The sequence below is a fragment of the Narcine bancroftii genome, chromosome 12 (genome assembly GCF_036971445.1).
Source record: "Narcine bancroftii isolate sNarBan1 chromosome 12, sNarBan1.hap1, whole genome shotgun sequence".
In the NCBI taxonomy this organism is placed as follows: domain Eukaryota; kingdom Metazoa; phylum Chordata; class Chondrichthyes; order Torpediniformes; family Narcinidae; genus Narcine; species Narcine bancroftii.
Genome location: NC_091480.1, coordinates 34,016,474 through 34,038,093, shown reverse-complemented (window position 1 = coordinate 34,038,093; position 21,620 = coordinate 34,016,474). Strand labels below are relative to the sequence as shown.

The 21,620-nt window shown below is 47.5% G+C and overlaps 1 long non-coding RNA gene across 2 annotated transcripts in view; it reads right to left on the bottom strand.

Moving 5' to 3' along the window:
- Positions 1 to 21,620, bottom strand: part of LOC138746971 (uncharacterized) — a 39,697-nt gene that overhangs the window by 2,022 nt on the left and 16,055 nt on the right. For both annotated transcript variants that reach the window (XR_011347215.1, XR_011347216.1), the window contains exon 2: positions 8,766 to 9,016. This is a non-coding gene — a long non-coding RNA (uncharacterized lncRNA). The remainder of the gene's footprint in view (positions 1 to 8,765; positions 9,017 to 21,620) is intronic.

Here is a 21,620-nt window from a genome sequence, read left to right as displayed (position 1 = left end):
GAACACTCTGCTCCCTCCACACCAATCCAAACCTCACTATCAAACCTGCAGACAAGGGTGGCGTTGTTGTGGTCCGGCAGACTGACCTCTACCTTGCTGAAGTCAGATGACAGTTCTCAGACACCTCTTTGCACAGGAGTCCAGCAAAAAACATCAAACCACTGTCTCTCGGTGTTAAGAGCAGGATGTTTGTTCTGGCACCACCAAACTAGATTCTCGATCCCTATCTGTATACTGACTCAGTTCTTGTTATTAGCTCCTCAGCGGTGGTGGTGTCAGTGAATTTATAGATTGTGTTGGAGCCGTACTTCACTCTTCAGTCATGAGTGTACAGGCAGTAAAGCAGGCAACTAAGCATGCAGCCTTGGGGTGCTCCTGTGTTGATGCTGAGGATAGAGCAGGCTGGCAAGATGGTGTCTGCCATTGACTCAGTTATGATGAAAGGCCAATTGAAGGACCTTCCTGAGGCAGGAATTGATGCGGTCCATAACTTACCTCTCAAAGCACTTCATCACGGAAGATGGAAGTGCCACTGGCCCATAGTCTTTGGGAAAGATCACTTTGTTCTTCTTGGGGGAAAGTATCATGGATTTCCTTTTGAAGGAGTTGGGAACCTCTGATCATTGTAGCAAGAGGTTGAAAATGTCTGCAAAAACTCTAGCAAGTTGGTTCACACAGGTTTTAAGGTTACTCTAATGCTTGAGTATTTTTAAAATCCAATATGAGGAATGGCATGTCGTGTTGCCGCCTCACAGCCCCAGTGGACTGGATTTTATCCTGACCTTGACTTCAATCTGTGTTTGCGTAGGTTTCCTTTTCTCATCCCAAAGCATGCTGGGTGGTATGTTATTTGGCTATTGCAAAATACCCCTATTATAAGTGGCTGGCCGGGGAATTGGGAGGTGTGGGGAGAGATGGAATAAGTGTAGATTGGTGGTTGGTGGTTGGCATGGATAGGGTATCATTGACCAAGGGACTTTTTTCTGTCCTGTATGACTCCATGGCCATATGTTTGGTACATTCTACCTAAATTCTAGTCTCATCAACATGATTGAACTGGCTATATGGTCAAAATGAACACGTCATTTATTGTTAAATTATAATTCATTGAGTCTTAATCCTGTAGTGACCATATCTTGCAGTCATTTATGTCAACAGAAAATTTGTGTTTTAATGCATTTAATGATGAGACTCATCAAATGTTATGACTTCTGAAAGATTTATAATATGGATATGTGGCAGTAATCACTGTGAAGAAATTTTCTCAAACATTACAGTACAAGGCTTCAAACAGATGCTGACCGTATAGCTCTCTAGTTTTTGTTTGTGTATTGTGCATTCCCACCTCTCAGCAATATGTTTATTTATCAAGCCAGCCATTCTAAAAGGTGTGGTAATTTAGGTCTGTAGATCTGATCTATTCCAGCTGGAGACTGGAGCTTAATACTTTTATGCACTCAGTGATTTTAAAAAAATGCTTTCTCTCTGGTGGTTTTCCCACAGTGACCTGCGGCAAATGGAAAGCTTGATATGTTTCTGGCTTCATCTCTTGTAGGATCCCCGTGGAACAACATCACCCCATCCTCACATTAACAGCAGATGGCCATCTCTCCAGAGAGCCACTCCAGACCTCTTAACAGCAAATCTGAGTGTGTCTGCACAGTCTGCTCACTTCCTATTAGCATTTTAATTTGTTCATTATTTTTCAAAGCATGCCCTGTAGCCTCCCTTTCAAAGCAAGCTCTTAAAGGCAACAAAAAGATGATTGTGTACTGATCTGGTGCATTGTTTCAACGTGATGGGAAATATAGTTTAACACATTTTAAGAAAACAGGCTCGTATGTCAAAACACACACACACACACACACACACACACACAAGCAATGTACTGACTAAATTTCACTAGCCCCTCAGGAAATTAAGTAGATGAGCTTTCTTAGCGTTAATGATAGCTGACAGAGCAGAAGCCCAGTTTGTGAAAATGCTTGATGAAGCCTGTTATTCAAAAGTCTTCAGAGTATTGTTGTTTAATGGTTCTGTTATTTCATGTATACTCTATCAAACCATCCTCACAAATTCGTGTATAGTTCATTGCATTCAGCATCAATAACATCTGGTTTGTTTTGATCAACATCTTTAAATGTGACTACTTGAAGTAGATTTGTTTTCAATATCTATTTTCCCAGTAATAAGGGCTATCAGTGGCAAATATTTTGTACAGCACTATTATTCGAAATGAGAGAAGACTGTATCAAATAGTTTTTAAATTTGCAGAGTTCCTCCAAACAACTGCAAATATATATATATTTTTAAATCTTTAAAAAATCCAATTGCATAATAACTTTACATTTTTTCAAATTGTTTTGCTGTTTTAAACAATTATTAGTGTTAATATGTAAACTGAAGAAGCATGGAATGTTTCTTTAAAGAATGTTGCTGAGAAACAGTTAATCATATTCAGAAATAATTTTTAAAAGGTGATATATTTATTCCCTTGTTGCTCAGTGAGGAGCAAAAATTCAGCTAGTTCTATAAACTATTGAGGCAGCTGTAGCAGCCTGTGAGAACATGGTCTAAATCAATCTGATTTCTTCCTCCCATGGGAAGTGCCTTGCTTCTACTTGGCATATCGCTCCAAAGGACAATGGAGCCCTCAATCTCGGCATGTGGTATCATGGGAGGTAAACTCAGACCCTCTGAGGATATGTGATGTTTGTTTACATTTAGGAAAGCACGGAGTTTCAATGAACCCTGCTTTTGTGCATGAGCGTTCCAACAAAGAAGTGTTCATAATAAGGCTTCATCTCCTGTGGCAATAATGAGCTTCAGCTATGAAGACAGACACAGCAATTGTTCTGTGGAGGGTTTCATGACATATCTTGACTTCAATTATTTGCTGATAAAGTCTTAAAGTTGGTTAGCAATGGTATTTCTGGACTGCATAATCTGCCACAGAATATCAATTTAATGTAACTACTGTACTTGTGCATGAATACATAAAATAGATTATCTGTTCATTGCCATGTTGCTGTTTATGCAAACTTGCTCGATGCATAATTTGTTTCCTACATTTCGATGGAAAACACATCAGAAGTATATTATCTGTTAAACTTTTTGGATGTCCCAAGGTCACCAAAGGTGCTGAATAAATACATGTTCACCACGTTAGTAATCTTACATATTTGCTACATATTCACAATTGGAACAATAATTGGGATATACTGCTTTCTTCAAGGCTATGAATGCCAATTTCCTCTCAGTTCCTTTGCAGATCATATACACCCTACTTGGTAAATAGCACAGTGGAAGTATGCCCTGTGCATACATGTCAATCTCCATTCAATGCTCGCCCTGCCAAAATAAACTGCGAGGATTCTCCTAATACCAATTGTATATAGGCTATCGCTTACAAACACCTTCCCTACCCAAACCCACACCAAAGCAATTTAAAGAGATTATCATTTATTTACAGGCATGTTGGTGATTGAGAAAGGTTGATTTGCAGATGCCATATAGCCATTTAGCCCATTAAGTACCGGTATTTATCTGTTCTTAATATTTATTGTCAGAGTATATACATGACACAACCCTGAGATTCTTTTTTCTGTGGGCGCATCAGAATTACCACTAATTGGCAGTGCAAAAAAAAACTACATAGCGTATACATGTAAATAAATGAACTGTAAACAGATACCAAATGTAAACAAAATGTGCAATACAGAGAAATTTTTTTTTAATCAAAGTGCACGAGGAGTCTTTAAATGAGTCTCGGATTGAATTTGTCGTTGAGGAGTCTGATAGTGGGGGAGCAGCAGCTGTTCCTGAACCTGATGGTGCGAGTCTTGTGGCACTGACACCTCTTTCCTGATGGAAGCAGCGAGACCAGAGCGTGTGCTGGGTCGTGTAGATCCTTGATGATTGCTGCTGCTCTCTGACGGTACTTATCCCACTTTCCACTATATGCTCTATAGTTGTAAATGCAAGTATTCATCTAAATACTTTTTTAACCAGCCCCAGACTTCCATCACTTCACCTGAGGCTAAATAGGATGTTAATATCATTTCAAGAGCCTCCACAATTTCTTCCTGAGCTACCCACGAGGTCCAAGGATGAATTTAGACATAGCTGAGGGATTTCTCCACCTTAACCCACTCCAAGGCTGCCAACTCCTTGTTGATACTTGGTATTTGGTCCATGAGATTGCATCTTATTTGTTTCATTTCCGTAGCTTTCATGATCTTCCCACTCTGGTAATGATAAATATTCACTTAAAATCCTACCTTTATCTTGCCTGCCAGATCCATGTCATTTTTATTTTTCTCTTTGCCTTTCTGATTTCCCTTTAAAGTGTTCTCACTGATCGCTTTGCCTGCTGCAAGTTCTCGTATGTCTCTTTTTACCTAACCAGGGACTCAATGATCTTCATCTTCCAGGGTTCCCAAATCCGGCCTACCATGTCATTCACGGAAACAAGAACAAAAACCGGAACTTTCTTCTCTCACTTTTAAAAAAATTCTCACCAGAGAACCACTTCCAATCAACCTCCCACCAAATGCCTCCAAAATTGGCCTTGCCTCAATTTAGGAACTAGAGGCCCAAACCTATTCTAATTGTGTTTTACTTTTAACAACACAGTATGTTAGATGGCCCCATCGGCCCATGAAACCCATACAGACCAATTACTGTACACCAGTTAAGCTGCCAACCCGATAGATTTTTGGAGACTGTGAGGAAATCTAAGTTTCCACACAGGTCACAGGAGAATGCACAAGCTCCACACGGACATTGCTGGATTTAAACATGGGTTGCTAGCTCTGGTAATAACATTGCTCCAGCCACTCTGCTAACTGAGCCATTCACAACTATTCTCCACAACTATATTTCTCCTCTGAGGGAACTTGCCCCACCTTATTTCCTCAGAGGAGGTCCAGAATTGTGCACTCTCCAATAGAACCTTCAATATATCCATTTATCTTTGTGAGGTTTTTCAGTTGGTTGTTTTTCCAGACTCTTTTGTGTAGTCTTCCAAAGGCGCTATTTGCCTTGGCGAGTCTGTTGTCTATCTCATTGTCGATCCTTGCATCTGATGAAATGGTGCAGCCGAGATAGGTAAACTGGTTGACCGTTTTGAGTTTTGTGTGCCCGATGGAGATGTGGGGGGGCTGGTAGTCATGGTGGGGAGCTGGCTGATGGAGGACCTCCGTTTTCTTCAGGCTGACTTCCAGGCCAAACATTTTGGCAGTTTCCGCAAAGCAGGACGTCAAGCGCTGAAGAGCTGGCTCTGAATGGGCAACTAAAGCGGCATCATCTGCAAAGAGTAGTTCACGGACAAGTTTCTCTTGTGTCTTGGTGTGAGCTTGCAGGCGCCTCAGATTGAAGAGACTGCCATCCGTGCGGTACCGGATGTAAACAGCATCTTCATTGTTGGGGTCTTTCATGGCTTGGTTCAGCATCATGCTGAAAAAGATTGAAAAGAGGGTTGGTGCGAGAACACAGCCTTGCTTCACGCCATTGTTAATGGAGAAGGGTTCAGAGAGCTCATTGCTGTATCTGACCCGACCTTGTTGGTTTTCGTGCAGTTGGATAATCATGTTGAGGAACTTTGGGGGACATCCGATGCGCGCTAGTATTTGCCAAAGCCCTTTCCTGCTCACGGTGTCGAAGGCTTTGGTGAGGTCAACAAAGGTGATGTAGAGTCCTTTGTTTTGTTCTCTGCACTTTTCTTGGAGCTGTCTGAGGGCAAAGACCATGTCAGTGGTTCCTCTGTTTGCGCGAAAGCCGCACTGTGATTCTGGGAGAATATTCTCGGCGACACTAGGTATTATTCTATTTAGTAGAATCCTAGCGAAGATTTTGCCTGCAATGGAGAGCAACGTGATTCCCCTGTAGTTTGAGCAGTCTGATTTCTCGCCTTTGTTTTTGTACAGGGTGATGATGGTGGCATCACGAAGATCCTGAGGCAGTTTACCTTGGTCCCAACAAAGCTTGGAAGACTACACAAAAGAGTCTGGAAAAACAACCAACTGAAAAACCTCACAAAGATAAGCGTATACAGAGCCGTTGTCATACCCACACTCCTGTTCGGCTCCGAATCATGGGTCCTCTACCGGCACCACCTACGGCTCCTAGAACGCTTCCACCAGCGTTGTCTCCGCTCCATCCTCAACATCCATTGGAGCGCTTACACCCCTAACGTCGAAGTACTCGAGATGGCAGAGGTCGACAGCATTGAGTCCACGCTGCTGAAGATCCAGCTGCGCTGGATGGGTCACGTCTCCAGAATGGAGGACCATCGCCTTCCCAAGATCGTGTTATATGGCGAGCTCTCCACTGGCCACCGTGACAGAGGTGCACCAAAGAAAAGGTACAAGGACCGCCTAAAGAAATCTCTTGGTGCCTGCCACATTGACCACTGCCAGTAGGCTGATAACGCCTCAAACCGTGCATCTTGGCGCCTCACAGTTTGGCGGGCTGCAACCTCCTTTGAAGAAGACCGCAGAGCCCACCTCACTGACAAAAGGCAAAGGAGGAAAAACCCAACACCCAACCCCAACCAACAAATTTTCCCTTGCAACCGCTGCAATCGTGTCTGCCTGTCCCGCATCGGACTTGTCAGCCACAAACGAGCCTGCAGCTGACGTGGACTTTTTACCCCCTCCATAAATCTTCGTCCGCGAAGCCAAGCCAAAGAAAGATATCCATTTAGGAAAGATTCTTGGACACGTTAAACAAATTCCACCCCAAGTCCCTGGCACTAGGGTGTCTCAGTCAATATTTGGGAAGAAAAATATCCCAGTAATATTACTGTCATCCTTTCAGCTATCTGTGACCTCCCAACAGATCTGTTCCTCCAATTCCTGTTGATTATCGGGGGGCTACAATTAAGTCCCATCAAATTAATAATTTCCTTCTTATTTCAACATTCTACCCATATCGCTTCAATGGATGATCCCACAAGAATATTCTCTTTTCAATATTTTTCTTTCTGAAAAAGGCACCCCTCCCTCCATACGCCTCTATTGTGCCTATTGCTTTTATACCCTGGAATACTGTGCTGCCAGTCTTGCCCTTATCAGCCATGTGTCTGTTTTAGCTATATTATCCCAGACACCAAGCCATTCCTTGCCCTGAGTTTGTCTACCTTACCCGTTAAGCCTCTTGCCCTGATATAAATACAATTTAAACCACTTCCTCTCCCTTTGCCATGCTTTCTTTCACTATAGTATATGTTCCCAACATCTCATCTATCTCTGCTCTGGGTCCCACCTTCCTGCTAATTTAGTTTAAATCCTCTTGAGTAGCACCAGCAAATCTACCTGCCAGGATATTAGTCACTTTCCAATTCAGGTGCAATCCACCCCTCTTGTATATTCTGCCCCAGAAAAAAATCCCGATGATAAAAGAATCCAAATCTCTCCCCTTGCTCCTCAGCTATACATTCGTCAAACCTATTTGTTTTTATTTCGAACCTTAATAAAATATGGCACTGGGAGTAATCCAGAGATTACTACATTAAGGCCCTGCTTTGTTTCTTAACTCCCACTATTCACTCTGCAACTGTAATCCTTTCCCACCTATGTTGTTGAGCCCAACATGCACAACCATCTCTGGCTGCTTCCCTAACCCCTTGAGAAAATTCTGCAACTGCTCAGAGGCTTGCTTGACCTTGGCATCAGGCAGGCATCATACGATCCTGGCGTTTTGTTTGCAGGGTCTGGACCTCCTGTCGGAACCTCTAATTATTGAGTCCATCCTTTCCTGCCGAGAGCCTCAGGGCCTGTTGTGGTTTCACTGGCATTGATGCTGCTGCTTCCCCCTGAAGGGTCATTCCCTCAAGAGTATCCAATGGTAGACTCTTTAGTCTACCTCTGGCTCTTAACCTTTCCCAGTGTTCACCCAGCTAACTTGCAGGCTGCACCTTTGGTTTGACCACATAATTCATGATCCCATGATCCTCTCAGCCACCTCGGTGATCCTGAGTTCATCCAACTCCAGCTCCAATTCCTTGACACAGTCAGGAGCTGTAGTTGAGCACACCTGCCACAGATGCAGTCACCGGGGATACTGGAATTTTCCTTAATATCGCATATAAGAAAATCATACCTCTGCTCTGAAGTATAATTGTCCCAGCCTATACTGTTACCGAGCCTGCGATCAGGTCTGGGATTCAAATCCCTTGCTGTCTGTAAGGAGTTTGTATGTTCTTCCTGTGTCTACATTGGTTTCCTCTGGATGCTCCCACCCTTCAAAATGAATTGGGGGTTGTGGGTTAATTGGGTCTAATTGGGTGCTCATGGGCTAGATGGGCTAAATTTTCAGGCACAAGCAGAACTACAATTGAATAACCTTCACTTGCCAGGTAGACCACAATTCCAATGAAACTCAAGACAGTCAACATGGAGACAAAAGCATTCCAAATCTTTGATGTCCAAGTCACAGCCTTGTGGCTCTGATGTGTAGCATTGACACAGTTTGCATACTTCGTCTCCAATGCTATAAGTGGAGGGTTGTCAAATCCCAGTTGCCTTTGATACATTGATGGAAGAATGGCAGCTAAAGTGGTCAGGACCATGGCAGAGGGAAAAGAGTGATCAGTTCTAGCAAGCAAAGTCTTTTGCACTCATGCAAAGATTCACTCTTATTCAAAGAAAGGATGTTCATGGAATTTTCTTCCCCTTTTAGTCAAATGCTCTATGTGATAGGCTGGTGCAGAACTTTGACTACCTCTTGCTGCTTTTGCTAAAGGGTTATCATTTTAGGTATACCTGAATATTCTCCCAGAAAGCTCCGACACTCCCAATTTGAACCAGTCACTTGAAGCGAGCTATGGAACTTGTTTTTAATTTGTCCTTAATCCCTCTTATATACAGAATGTTCTCAGGATGAAGATGGCTCAATGACATCAAGCAGTGCTCACTGATTCCGATAGCAAGGTCCCAATTTGCCAGTTACATCTTGACTTGAATAGCTTGGTCAGTGGCATCACTATTAAGCCATCCTTGATCCAGAAGGTACACTATGAGAAGAGGAAAACAAATGGTCATTATTAAGATCCTCTAGAGACTAGAGCAACTATTCTCAACAGGGTCCCTGTGTCACCTCTCCTTCCCCCCCCCCCCCCCCACCTCCCCGCCTGAGGGCCACTGCACAATTAAGTAAAAGCCTTTCGTTCTTTTCACCTCCCGTAATATTTTTTTTTTCATCGTCAGTAGGAGAGAAATATGGTAGATGCCAAAACTTGACTGCTTTACAGGGAAGGGGGACCCTAAACCTTGAGCAGAGTCCTAAGGGAGCCATAGCCAAAAAAAAAATAGCTGCCCTAGAGTATATGTTCCCTGTACTCTTGCCACTTTCAGGCCTTTATTTAGTTGTATTTCACATGGAGGTGCTGAATGATAGAATGAGGATAATATTCATGACAGACATTATTCCCCATATTTAATTTAAATAATTAAATGACGTGACTTCAAGAGGTCTGGAGTCAACACTGCGTGTAATCGAGCTTGCATAAATAATTGCTGGCCCCCAAACACAGCAATTCATTCTCATATAAAGAACACTTGAAAAGTCTCAAAAGCATTGTACAGATGATGAATACATTGCTATTTAACTGCTGACATGGAAATAATGTTGGTGTCATTTCCTGAGGCGGAAAGTAGCTGACACATGAACACAGGTTCATTTCCAGACTTTACCATCACGTTCCCACCCCAATCGCAAATGTTCCACCATCCTCCCCTACCCCACCCATCACCAGAGATTTTTGTCAACAAAACATTAATTGTAGTTTGGATTTTAAACACACACTTTCACAGAAATGCAAACCAAAGACTATATTTATTTTATGAATTGCAAGTTCATTTCTCTGAAGGCTCCATAAATGATTAAACAAAGTGAATAATCACATGCATATTGTATGGGTTATTGCTGGTGCTACATCAAGACAACTACACCCTCCCCTCCCCCCCCCACCCCCCACCATCGCCACATAAGCACACGAAGACAGCTTTTTAAACACCTTTGATCCATGTCTTGATTTAACATTAGATATATCTCCACCAGGTCAAAATCTGATTTTCATGCAAGTACAGAGAAAATATGAATAACCTTTTCATACTGGCTACAGATCTAAAACCTATTACCCATGGCAGGAACCACATAATCTGTTTTCAGAATGATGTAGCGAACTGCATTTTTTTTCTTCATTTTGTAATAAAATCACAACACCAACTGAGTAAACCAGCGAGGTCTGATCCAAAATAAACAAGCCTGCTGTAATAGTTAGCTGGTGTGGTTTGATGATCCTAAATCCTGCCAGATAGCGAATATCAATTGTCACTGTTCAAAGTAGCACATTAATGCAGTGTGGTCATTATAATGGGGTGTTAGCTGTCACCTAAGGTATATTAAAAAGTTGAGTTGTCATAATGTTATATACACAAGTGTAGTTTGCATTTATTCTGATGGATATGGCATTGTCAACATCCCAGTATCTGTAATTTCCTCAAGTCCACTATATTGGACAACAGTATTTTATAATGTGGCCCACTTGGCATAATGATTAGTGCAACGCCTTTCCAGTGCCAGAGATCAGCACCAGACCTGGGTTCGAATCCCGCGCTGTCTGTGAGGAGTTTTACGTTATCCCCATGGTTTTCTCTGGGGGCTCTGGTTTCCTCCCATCCCTCAAAAATGTACTGGAGTGTAGGTTAATGGGGTGTAAATTGGGCGGCCGGACTCATCAGGCCGAATTGTATGTCTAAATTTAAATAATAAAAAAATTAAACACCAGATTTAACCATATTTATGCATCTGTTCTGTGACTTAAGAATAGAAATTTTAATGGCTCATGTGTGTTTCCACAATTATAAATGTTTAAGGCATTGTTTGTCTGTTTATTTTGATGAAATTTTCTCTTCAAACAGCATCAATACAAAGCTATTTATGACAATGACGAAGAAACAGCAGGTCAAACAGTGTTCTTTATATAGCAAAGATACACAGCCAACATTTCAGGTTTCAGCTTTTCATCAAGGTATGAGCAAAAATGTAGGCAAATGGTGGGGGTTCAGGCAGGGGGAGGAGCACTGGGCCACAGGCAAGAGATCATAAAGGTGGATAAGGGAAGGAGGGTACAACTGTGAATGGAGAGAGAAAGGGGTGGAGAGCTGGATGAAAGGAGATGGAGGGGTAGGGAAGAGAAGAAGAATGGGGAATGGCCTAGCAGAAACTGGAGAAGCCATGGACTGACATGTCAGCGAGGGAGAGGTACATAGAATTGAAATGGTTGGCCACTGGGAGACCAGTGTAGCTGCTATAATTCACCTGGTATACACACAATCCAAAGTATACACATACTTGTTCTTCAGTACAAAATGGAGTCAACTCTTTTTATTTTCAGCCACCACATTAATTCTTCATCCCACCAAACACCATCCAGCCATCTCCCTCTGACCTTTTCATTGGCTCTCCACCACACGGGTGATTTTGATGCTCTCAATCTCCTCCTCCTGTGTCTGAGATCCATCACAATGTTCACATCTGAACTGGCCTGCGCATGCACGCTACTACACCCGTGCATCACCCTGGATATGTCAGCAGTTGGCACTGCTCCCAACACAGGTAAATACGCAGCTGCCACAAGGGCTCAGCAAAATGATTTCCCAGTCTGCATCCAGGTTCTCTGATGTAGAGATGGCCACTACGGGAGCACCAGATGCAGTAGATGAGTCCCACAGATTCAAGTGAAGTGTTGCTTTGCTTGGAAGGATGGTTTGAGGCCCCAAATGGTGGTATGAACACTTGCTGTCATGGAGGAAGTTAACGTGGGGGAGATTAGTAGGAAGGGATGAGTGGACAAGGGAGTCATGGAGGAAGGAGTCCCTATGGAAGGATGATGAATGAAGAGAGGGGAAGCTATGTCTGGTGGTGGGATCATGTAGGGTAATTGTTGGATGTGGAGGCTGGTGGGCTGGTGAGAGTGAAGACAAGGGGAATCCTGGTTTTGTTATGTCCAGGGGCAGAGGGGGCCAGGACAGATGTGCGGGCTATTGAGGATATGCAGGCAAGGGCTGAGTTGATGGTGGTAGAGGGGAAGCCATTTTTTTTAAAGAAGGAGGACACCTCAGATGATCTATGTATGACAGATGGCAGTTTGAGCAATGTATGAGCTATGCTCTGAAATAACCTAATCCAACCTGTCCTTCACAAGATAGAGGAGCAGAAGTGGGCCAATTGGCCCATTGAGTCTGCTCCACCACTTTATCCTGAGCTGATCCATTCTTCCACACCCCCACCCCCCGTCCTTCTCCCCGTAACCCTTGGTGCTCTGACTAATCAAATACCTATCAATCTCTGCCTTAAATACGCCCATCAACCTCGCTTCAACAGCTGCCTGTGGCAACGTTCCACAGACTCACGACCCCCTGGCTAAATAAACGTCTCTATATCTCTGTTTGAAGTTGATACCCTTTTATTTTGTTGTGCCCTCTTGTTCTGGACTCCTTTACCATGGGAACCAATCTGTCAGCATTTGAAATGTCTCTATGAAGTCCCCCCTCATCCTCCTGTACTCCGACAAGTACAGTCCAAGAACTTACAAACGTTTCTCACACGCTAGCCTTTCATTTCTGGTATCATTCAAGTAAATCTTCTGTGAAATCCCTCCAATACAGCACATCCATTCTCAAATAAGGTGCCCAAAGCTGTACACACTACTCCAAGTGAGGTCTCACCATGCCCTGTAGATTCTCAACATTACATCCCTGCTCTTACATGCTGATCCTCTAGAAACACGTGGTAACACCGCATTCACCTTCTTCACCACCAACTCACCTTTAGGGTATCTTGCACATGGGCTCCCAAGTCCCTTTGCACCTCAGAATTTTGAATTTTCTCCCTATATAAATAGTTGTCTGCCCATCTATTTTTTCTACCAAAGTGAATGACCATACACTTTCCCCACATTGTATTTCATCCTCCATCCCTTTGCCCAATCTATCCAAATCTCTTTGCAGCCTTTCTGTGTCCTCAGCACCACACACCCTACAACCTGTTTTGGCATCATTTGCAAATTTAGCCATAAAGCCATCTATTCCATAATCAAGATCATTTCTATACAAAGTAAAATGAAGCGGCCCCTCCACTGACCCCTGCAGAACACTAGTAACAGATAGCCAACCAGAAATAGAATCCCTCTTTTCCCACTCTCTGTTTCCTGCCTCTCAGCCAATGCTCTACCCATGCTAGTAACCTTCCTGTAATTCTATGGGCTCTCGTCTTGTTCAGCATGTGTGGCACCTTGTCGAAGGCCTTTTGAAAATCCAAGTATACAATATCCATTACATCTTCCCTGTCTATGCTACTTGTGATCTCAAAAAATTGCATTTGGTTTATCAGGCATGATTTTCCTTTAAGGAAACCACGCTGACTTATGCCTATCTTGTCATGTGTCTCTAGGTATCTGTAACCTCATCCTTGACTATCGACTCCAACAGCTTCCCAACGCGTTTACAGTCAAGTCGAGGTTGAAGACTGATTTATTGCTCTGCCAGCTCTGTTTATATTCACTCCCTGCCTCTGACAACAGGAGTGACATCAGCGTTCCCGCCATTGCCTGCCATTTCCTGCTTTGCAGGAGGACATGTCAGACGACAGCCATGGGTCCCTGCAGGGCCCCCACAATCACTGCGTTCGCCAGCCATTTTGTGAGCTGAGTCGCGATGGTTTGTGGGCCGCTGCATAACTTCTCCCCCCCCTCTGCCAGAACTGGCAATTGGAGTGTCCGCTGCCACTTTGGGTGGCCTACCTCTGATCGTGGGGGCTGAGTCTCAACTGGTTGGCTAATGTTTACATGGGCCAGTTTCAGGTGGTCAAGAGTGAAAGTTTCCTCTTTGCTGGCAATGTCCAATACAGATGTTAACCCATTATGCCTGATAACTCTGTATGGCCCCCACATGACTATTGGAAGGGTGCCTGGGGTGCTCCCCTTCACACAAAAACATGTCTTTGGGGATGAAAGATTTGGGCTGCCCATGCAGCCAAGACTGTGGAGAGGCTAGGCTACCCAGTCCTTCCATCAGCTGTTTCAGTGCATTTGTAAGGTTGTCTGGATCCTTGGAGGCAGCCAAAAACTCCCCCGGGATTAACAAGGGTGCATCGTAGACCATTTCTGCTGTGGAGTCATTAAAGTCCTCTTTCGGCGCAGTGCCCAGAAGAACCCAAGGCCCAGTTGGGCCCCTTGAGCTGGACCATCAAGGCTGTTTTTAAGTGTCTGTGAAACCCCTCCACCAATCTGTTGGCCAACAGGTGATAAGCCGTGGTATTCTGGAGTTGGGTTCCCAACTGTTTGGCTAGTGCCACCCAGATTCCTGAGGTAAGCTGTGCTTCCCTGTTGGAGGTGAGATGTTCTGAACTCTGAACCTGGACACCCAGTTGTGGATTAGTGCACTGATGCAGGTCTCCATGGTTGTGTCAGCCATCGGGACCACCTCTAACCACCTCATAGAGTGGTCAACCATAGTGAGAAGGTATCTCTCCCCAAGGAAACTGTGGTAGCGGCCCCACAGCATCGACGTGAATGTGGCTGAACCTACACTGTGCTGTGTCAAAAGTCTGGGCAGGTGATAATATGTGAGTTTGCACATTGCCATGAGCGCAAAAAGGCGCGCATGTTCTCAGTTGTTGCTGGTATGAATCGATAGTGGTAGTTAATTATACTGGCGAACTCCTGCAGCCCCTTCTCAGTTCGAGGTTTGGTGAACCGCCAAACGGCCTCCACCTTCTCGGCAATGGATTTGCCCTGTACCTTTCAATACGATGCCCCAGGAATTCATTTGTGTCCCGCCTGAACTGACACTTGGTGGTGTTAATGGTCAGGAACATCTGCTCAAAGAGCAGGCATGTGCCCCTCGGCGAGTGTGAGCATCTCGCTCTTCAGGGTGGATGGGGGCCTGTCCCCAAACTGTCCACATGCAACCAACAGTCCAAAAGTGAGAATTAGTAGCTCTTTGAGGGCTTCCTATTTGCCTTGCTCTGGAGGCTGCCATAGGAAATTGACGACCCTTGCTACCATGTCCTGGTCGAATGAGCTCACTACATAGTAGTAGCGGGTGTCATTGGCAATGATCGGTTGAAGGTGGAACTGGGCCTCGGCCTGTTCAAACCACACGTGTGGCTGCGATGCCCAGAACATTGGCAGCTTTAGCAAGACTATGTGGAGAGCTGCTAGGTCCAACATCTTCGGGTCCAACCGCCAGTTGAACTTGCTGGGGTCACCAATGTAGCAAGCGCGCTACATGAGGTGTGGAGGAAAAATGGCACACACACAGTCGAGTCGAGGACGAAGGCTGATTTACTCCACAGCCGGCTCTGCTTATATTCACTCCCTGCCTCTGGTGACAGGAGTGACATCATCGCAGCACCTCTGACTGGCTGGCGTTCCCACCATTGCCTGCTGTTACCCGCCATGTGGGAGGTCAAACAGGACAGCTGTTGGTCCCTGCAGGGCCCTCGCAATCGCCCTGTTTGCCAGTCATTTTGGGAGCCAGGCCGTGTCTCGGTTCACAGGCTGCTACACATCTCCTTAAAGATTGAAAGGTCAGCCAATAAAAGACAATGGTAAATAAAACACTGAATTCTCAATCTTATTGTCTCATGCAACCAAATGAGTGCATCTGATGTTCACAACAATGGTGCGCTAATGACTGATCAAATCTGTTTGTAGCTAAGGCTGGGGTACAGAGAATATTGGTTGTATTTCTTGGTGATTTTAAATGCTTGTAATTGTGGTGGTACACCACCGGCCTACTGCAGGGGGAAACACCTGTACCTGCAGGAGTGTAAGGGGACAGGACAACACCTGGCTGGCTGTCAATCAGTTGGCCTGAAGGGATCAAGACCCACCCGGTTGGGTGTCAATCACCCTCCGGGATATAAGTCTGTGCCGGCCTCCCGAAGCTCACACAGAATTACTGCACCTACAGCCAGCCTGGCTCTGTGGAAGTCTTTGTGGATTAAAGCCTGTTGTACAGTCTTTACCTTGTGTGTGTCTGATTCTGGCTTACAGCGCACCACAACTTAATCCACAAAATATTCCCACAGCTGCCATGGAAAAGCTCATGAGCGCAGGGAGCCTCGAAGTTGACCCACACCACCCGGAAGCCCAGTAATGCTTCGAGATCTGGCAGCACGCGGTTAAGGCAATCATCGAGGCACACGAAGGCAGCATCCTGGACTCAGATCAGAAGAGGTTGATCCTACTCCGGTCAAAGCTGAGTCCTCACGCCTTCCAGGCAACCAAAGGCTGCTCCACGTACAAGAGCGCAATGGACACTCTCGAGAACTTGTACAAGCCCCCCATGAATGCGGTCTGTGCAAGGTACCTCCTGAACACCTGAGCCCAGCAACCCAGGGGGACGGCTGAGTCTTACCTGGGACACCAGCGAGAGTTGGCTCAACCGTGTCTGGCTGAACCCGGGGTAGATGCAGAGGAGGTCGAGAGGCTGATCCTGGATGCCTTCGTCCGAGGGCAATGCTTGAGGGCCATCCGGCAGAAGCTGCTGGAAGACAATATCTACGCCCTAACCAAGACAGTGGAAGTGGTCCAAACCCTGGAAGCGGCAGCCCTGCACATCGAAGCCTTCGATTCCAGGTTTCCCCAGGCTCCCTCATGGCTCTCTCACACTGCAGCTGCAGCCCCAGACCGAGCTAGGGAAGAAAACATCGCTGCGGCAGGTGCCCGGTGCCCCTGTAAATACTGTGGGTCCTGGTGTGGGTCAGATTGATGATCATGCCAAAACTGCCAAGCTAGAAACCAGTATGTTCCCGATGAGGCAAGAAAGTGTGCCTCTCAAAACCAGCCGGCGGCTCAGTGGCCCTCTATGACCTCCCCACCTCCACTCTGGACCCCTCCACGTGCGTGTGCCGGCCAGCACCATTGTCCCCGCTACGACTTCCGCCTTCCACGACCTCGACGGTGCAACATCCAGCCCCGCCAGCGACAGTCACAGCGTGTGCCCCAAGCTCATAGACCACGATGACGTCACTTCCCCCAGTGCAGCAAACACAGCTGGGGAAGGAGGTCAGCCACGCAGCGGGTCCCCACGTGCCGCTGTCATCTTGGACCAGGCAGTGGCCGACATGGAGGGCCCCTGACGACGTTGAGAATGATGTGGTCAACATGGGTGGTGATGAGGCCACCCTATTGATGCTCCCCACACCTCCGGGTGCCATCGGCTGCTGCAGGCCACACCCCATGACCGATGTCGACGTGGTCAACATGGGCGATGACCAGGCTGCCTTACTGACACTCCCCATGCCTCCAGATGCCATTGGCTACTGCATGCCGCACCCCACGACCGATGTCGACGTGGTCAACATAGGCGATGACCAGGCCGCCCTACCGACGCTCCCCACGCCTCCGGATGCCATAAATCGCTGCGCACAACCAGAGACTGACGACTCTGACTCCGAGATGGTCCTGTCCGCCACCACGCAGACCAGAGACATCCCTCACGACCTCGGGCGCTCTATGATGGACATGCAAGTCAATGGGCAGGTAACGAAGTGCCTGTTTAACAGTGGCAGCACCGAGAGCTTCATTCACCCGAGTATTCCCACTCCTTGAGATTAAAAGTCCACCCCACCACCTACTCGATCGCCCTCGCCGCCAAGGATAAGAATGTTGGTATTCTCGGGCACTGCTCGGCCGATATAACTGTGGGAGGGGAGACTTACACAGGGTTCAGGCTCCTGCTCATGCCCAAACTCTGCGTACAGTCCTCCTGGGCCTAGATTTCCAGTGCCACCTACAGAGTGCCAACCTTGCCTACGGGGGGCCCCAACCTCCACTCACATTACACAGCACGCCAACCTACCAGCCCCGGCCAACCTGCGACCTCTCTACATTGTGCATCACCTCACCGGTGCTCTTCCCACATCTTGCGCTAGGCTGCAAGCCGATTGCCGCCAGAAGTAGGCACTATTACGCCGCAGACAGAGATTTCATCAAGGCAAAGGTGCAGCGACTCCTGGCGGAATGTGTCATAGAGCCCAGTGACATCCCTTGGAGAGCCCAAGTCCTGGCTCATTAAAGGGGGAAGAAAGCCGAGGATGGTCATGGATTACAACCAGACCATTAACCAGTACACCCAGCTGGACGCCTACCCCCTGCCGAGGATCGCCAACATGGTCAACGAGATAGCCCACTACTGGGTTTTCTCCATGATTGACCTGAAGTCAGCGAATCACCAAATCCCCATCCACCCGAAGGATGAGCCCTAAACTGCCTTTGAGGCAGATGGGCGCCTGTACCAGTTCTGCCGAGTTCCCTTTGGGGTCACGAATGGGATCTCCGTTTTCCAGTGGGAGAAGGATCGCATGATAGACTGGCACAAGCTGAAGGCAACTTTCCCGTATCTGGATAACGTCACTATCTGCGGCCATGACCAGGATGCTAACCTGGAGAGATTCCTCTAGGCGGCCGGGGAGCTGAACCTCACTTACAACAAGGAGAAGTGTGTGTTTAGCACCACATGCCTCGCCATCCTGGGGTACATTGTGGCCCATGGAGTCATTGGCCCAGATCCAGAAAGGATGCACCCATTAATGGAGTTACCTCTCCCCCCTACCCTAAAGGCCCTCGTAGATACTTTGGCCTTTTATTACTCGCAGTGGGTGCCTCGCTTCTCAGACAAGGTCCCCCCACTGGCCAAACTACAACCTTTCCCCTCCCACCAGAGGCACAGGCAGCCTTCATCGCATCAGGCAAGACATCGCAGATGCCACGATACAGGCTGTGGATGAGGGGTCCCCCTTCCAGGTGGAGAGCGATGCCTCCAAGGTGGCCCTCGCTGCTACCCTCAACAAATGGTTGCTTTCTTCTCCAGGACCCTCCATGGCTCTGAGCTAGAGCATTCCGCCATTGAAAAGGAGGCCCAGGCGATTATGGAAGCGGTCCGCCACTGGCTCCGCTACCTGACCGGCAGGAGATTCACCCTCCTCATGGACCAGTGGGCCATGGTGTTCATGTTTAACACTACCCACAAGAGCAAGATCAAGAACAACAAGATCCTGTGCTAGAGACTCGCGCTGGCAACTTACAGCTACGACATCCAGTACCGCCCCGGGAAGTTTAACGACTCCCCCAATGCCATCTCTTGCACCTGCGTGTCTATGCACAAGGATAGGCTGCAGGCATTGCATGAGTCCCTCTGCCATCCGGGTGTCACCAGGTTGTCTTCTTCTTTGGCTTGGCTTCGCGGACGAAGATTTATGGAGGGGGTAAAAAGTCCACGTCAGCTGCAGGCTCGTTTGTGGCTGACCAGTCCGATGCGGGACAGGCAGACACGATTGCAGCGGTTGCAAGGGAAAATTGGTTGGTTGGGGTTGGGTGTTGGGTTTTTCCTCCTTTGCCTTTTGTCAGTGAGATGGGCTCTGCGGTCTTCTTCAAAGGAGGCTGCTGCCCGCCAAACTGTGAGGCGCCAAGATGCACGGTTTGAGGCGTTATCAGCCCACTGGCGGTGGTCAATGTGGCAGGCACCAAGAGATTTCTTTAGGCAGTCCTTGTACCTTTTCTTTGGTGCACCTCTGTCACGGTGGCCAGTGGAGAGCTCGCCATATAATACGATCTTGGGAAGGCGATGGTCCTCCATTCTGGAGACGTGACCCATCCAGCGCAGCTGGATCTTCAGCAGCGTGGACTCGATGCTGTCGACCTCTGCCATCTCGAGTACCTCGACGTTAGGGGTGTGAGCGCTCCAATGGATGTTGAGGATGGAGCGGAGACAACGCTGGTGGAAGCGTTCTAGGAGCCGTAGGTGGTGCCGGTAGAGGACCCATGATTCGGAGCCGAACAGGAGTGTGGGTATGACAACGGCTCTGTATACGCTTATCTTTGTGAGGTTTTTCAGTTGGTTGTTTTTCCAGACTCTTTTGTGTAGTCTTCCAAAGGCGCTATTTGCCTTGGCGAGTCTGTTGTCTATCTCATTGTCGATCCTTGCATCTGATGAAATGGTGCAGCCGAGATAGGTAAACTGGTTGACCGTTTTGAGTTTTGTGTGCCCGATGGAGATGTGGGGGGGCTGGTAGTCATGGTGGGGAGCTGGCTGATGGAGGACCTCAGTTTTCTTCAGGCTGACTTCCAGGCCAAACATTTTGGCAGTTTCCGCAAAGCAGGACGTCAAGCGCTGAAGAGCTGGCTCTGAATGGGCAACTAAAGCGGCATCATCTTCAAAGAGTAGTTCACGGATTGTACTACTTCATTAAGTCCCAGAACCTGCCGTAAACCATCAGGGATGTCAGGGACATGACCGAGGCCTGTCAGGTCTGCGCGGAGTGTAAACCCTGTTTCTTCCGCCCGCCCTAGGTCCATGTTGTAAAGGCTACTCGGCTTTTCGAGCATCTCAGCATGGACTTCAAAGGGCCCCTGCCTTCCACGAACCGAAACGTCTACTTCCTCACAGTAGTGGATGAATACTCACACTTCCCTTTCGCTATCCCTTGCCCAGACATCTCCATGGCCACTGTCATCAGGGCCCTTGGGCAGATCTTCACCATGTTTGGCTACCCCGCCTTCATCCACAGCAACCGGGGGGTCTAGCTTCTTGAGTGATGAGCTGCGCCAGTACCTGACGGCGAGGGGAATCGCGACCAGTCGCATGATGAGCTATAACCCTAGAGGAATGCAAGAACGGGGTGGTCTGGAAGACAGTCCTCCTGGCTCTCAGGTCAAAAGGGTGGGCCGTTGAGTTCTGGCAGGATGCCATGCCCGAGGTGCTCCGTGCCATTCGGTCACTGCTATGCACGGCTACCAATGAGACCCCTCACAAACGTCTGTTCTCATTCCCCAGGAGGTCGGCGACTGGAATATCACTCCCAGCATGGCTCATGTCCCCGGGACCAGTGCTTCTGCGTAAGCATGAATGGACACACAAGACCGAAGCCCTGGTGGAGCAGGTCTTCCTCCTACATGCAAACCATAACTACGCTTATGTTAGGTTCGGCAGTGGCAGGGAGACACCGTCTCAATCAGGGATCTGGCACCAGCAGGAGCACCCACCACACCACACCACCCTCCAACCCAGGACGACACTGACCGGGCATACACCCCCATCCCCAGGCAGCTATGGGGCACACAAGGTCTCCTTGACCACCAGGGGCCCGCTTCAGTCTTAGGAGACAAACCTGCCCCCCCCACCAATCCAATATGACCCTCATACATTGACCCCGGCCTCCCTGGCCACCCCTCCGTGTGGCACCACACCCCTGCCACCAGCCCCCCATTTCCCCTCCGACCAGTCCTACGACGGTCACAGAGACCCCGGCGGCTGCCAGACCATCTCAACCTGTAAATATTGTATGTGTTTAGTGGGTACGATTCCTTGTTACTGCGCACCCCCCCCCCAACCCAGGACAATTTTAAAGAAGGGGGTGAATGTGGTGGTACACTACCGGCCTACTGCAGGGGGAAACGTCTATACCTGCAGGAGTGTAAGGGGACAGGATAACACCTGGCCGGCTGTCAATCAGTTGGCCTGAAGGGATCAAGACCCACCTGGTTGGGTGTCAATCACCCTCTGGGATATAAGCCTGCGCCGGCCTCCCTAAGCTCACTCAGATTT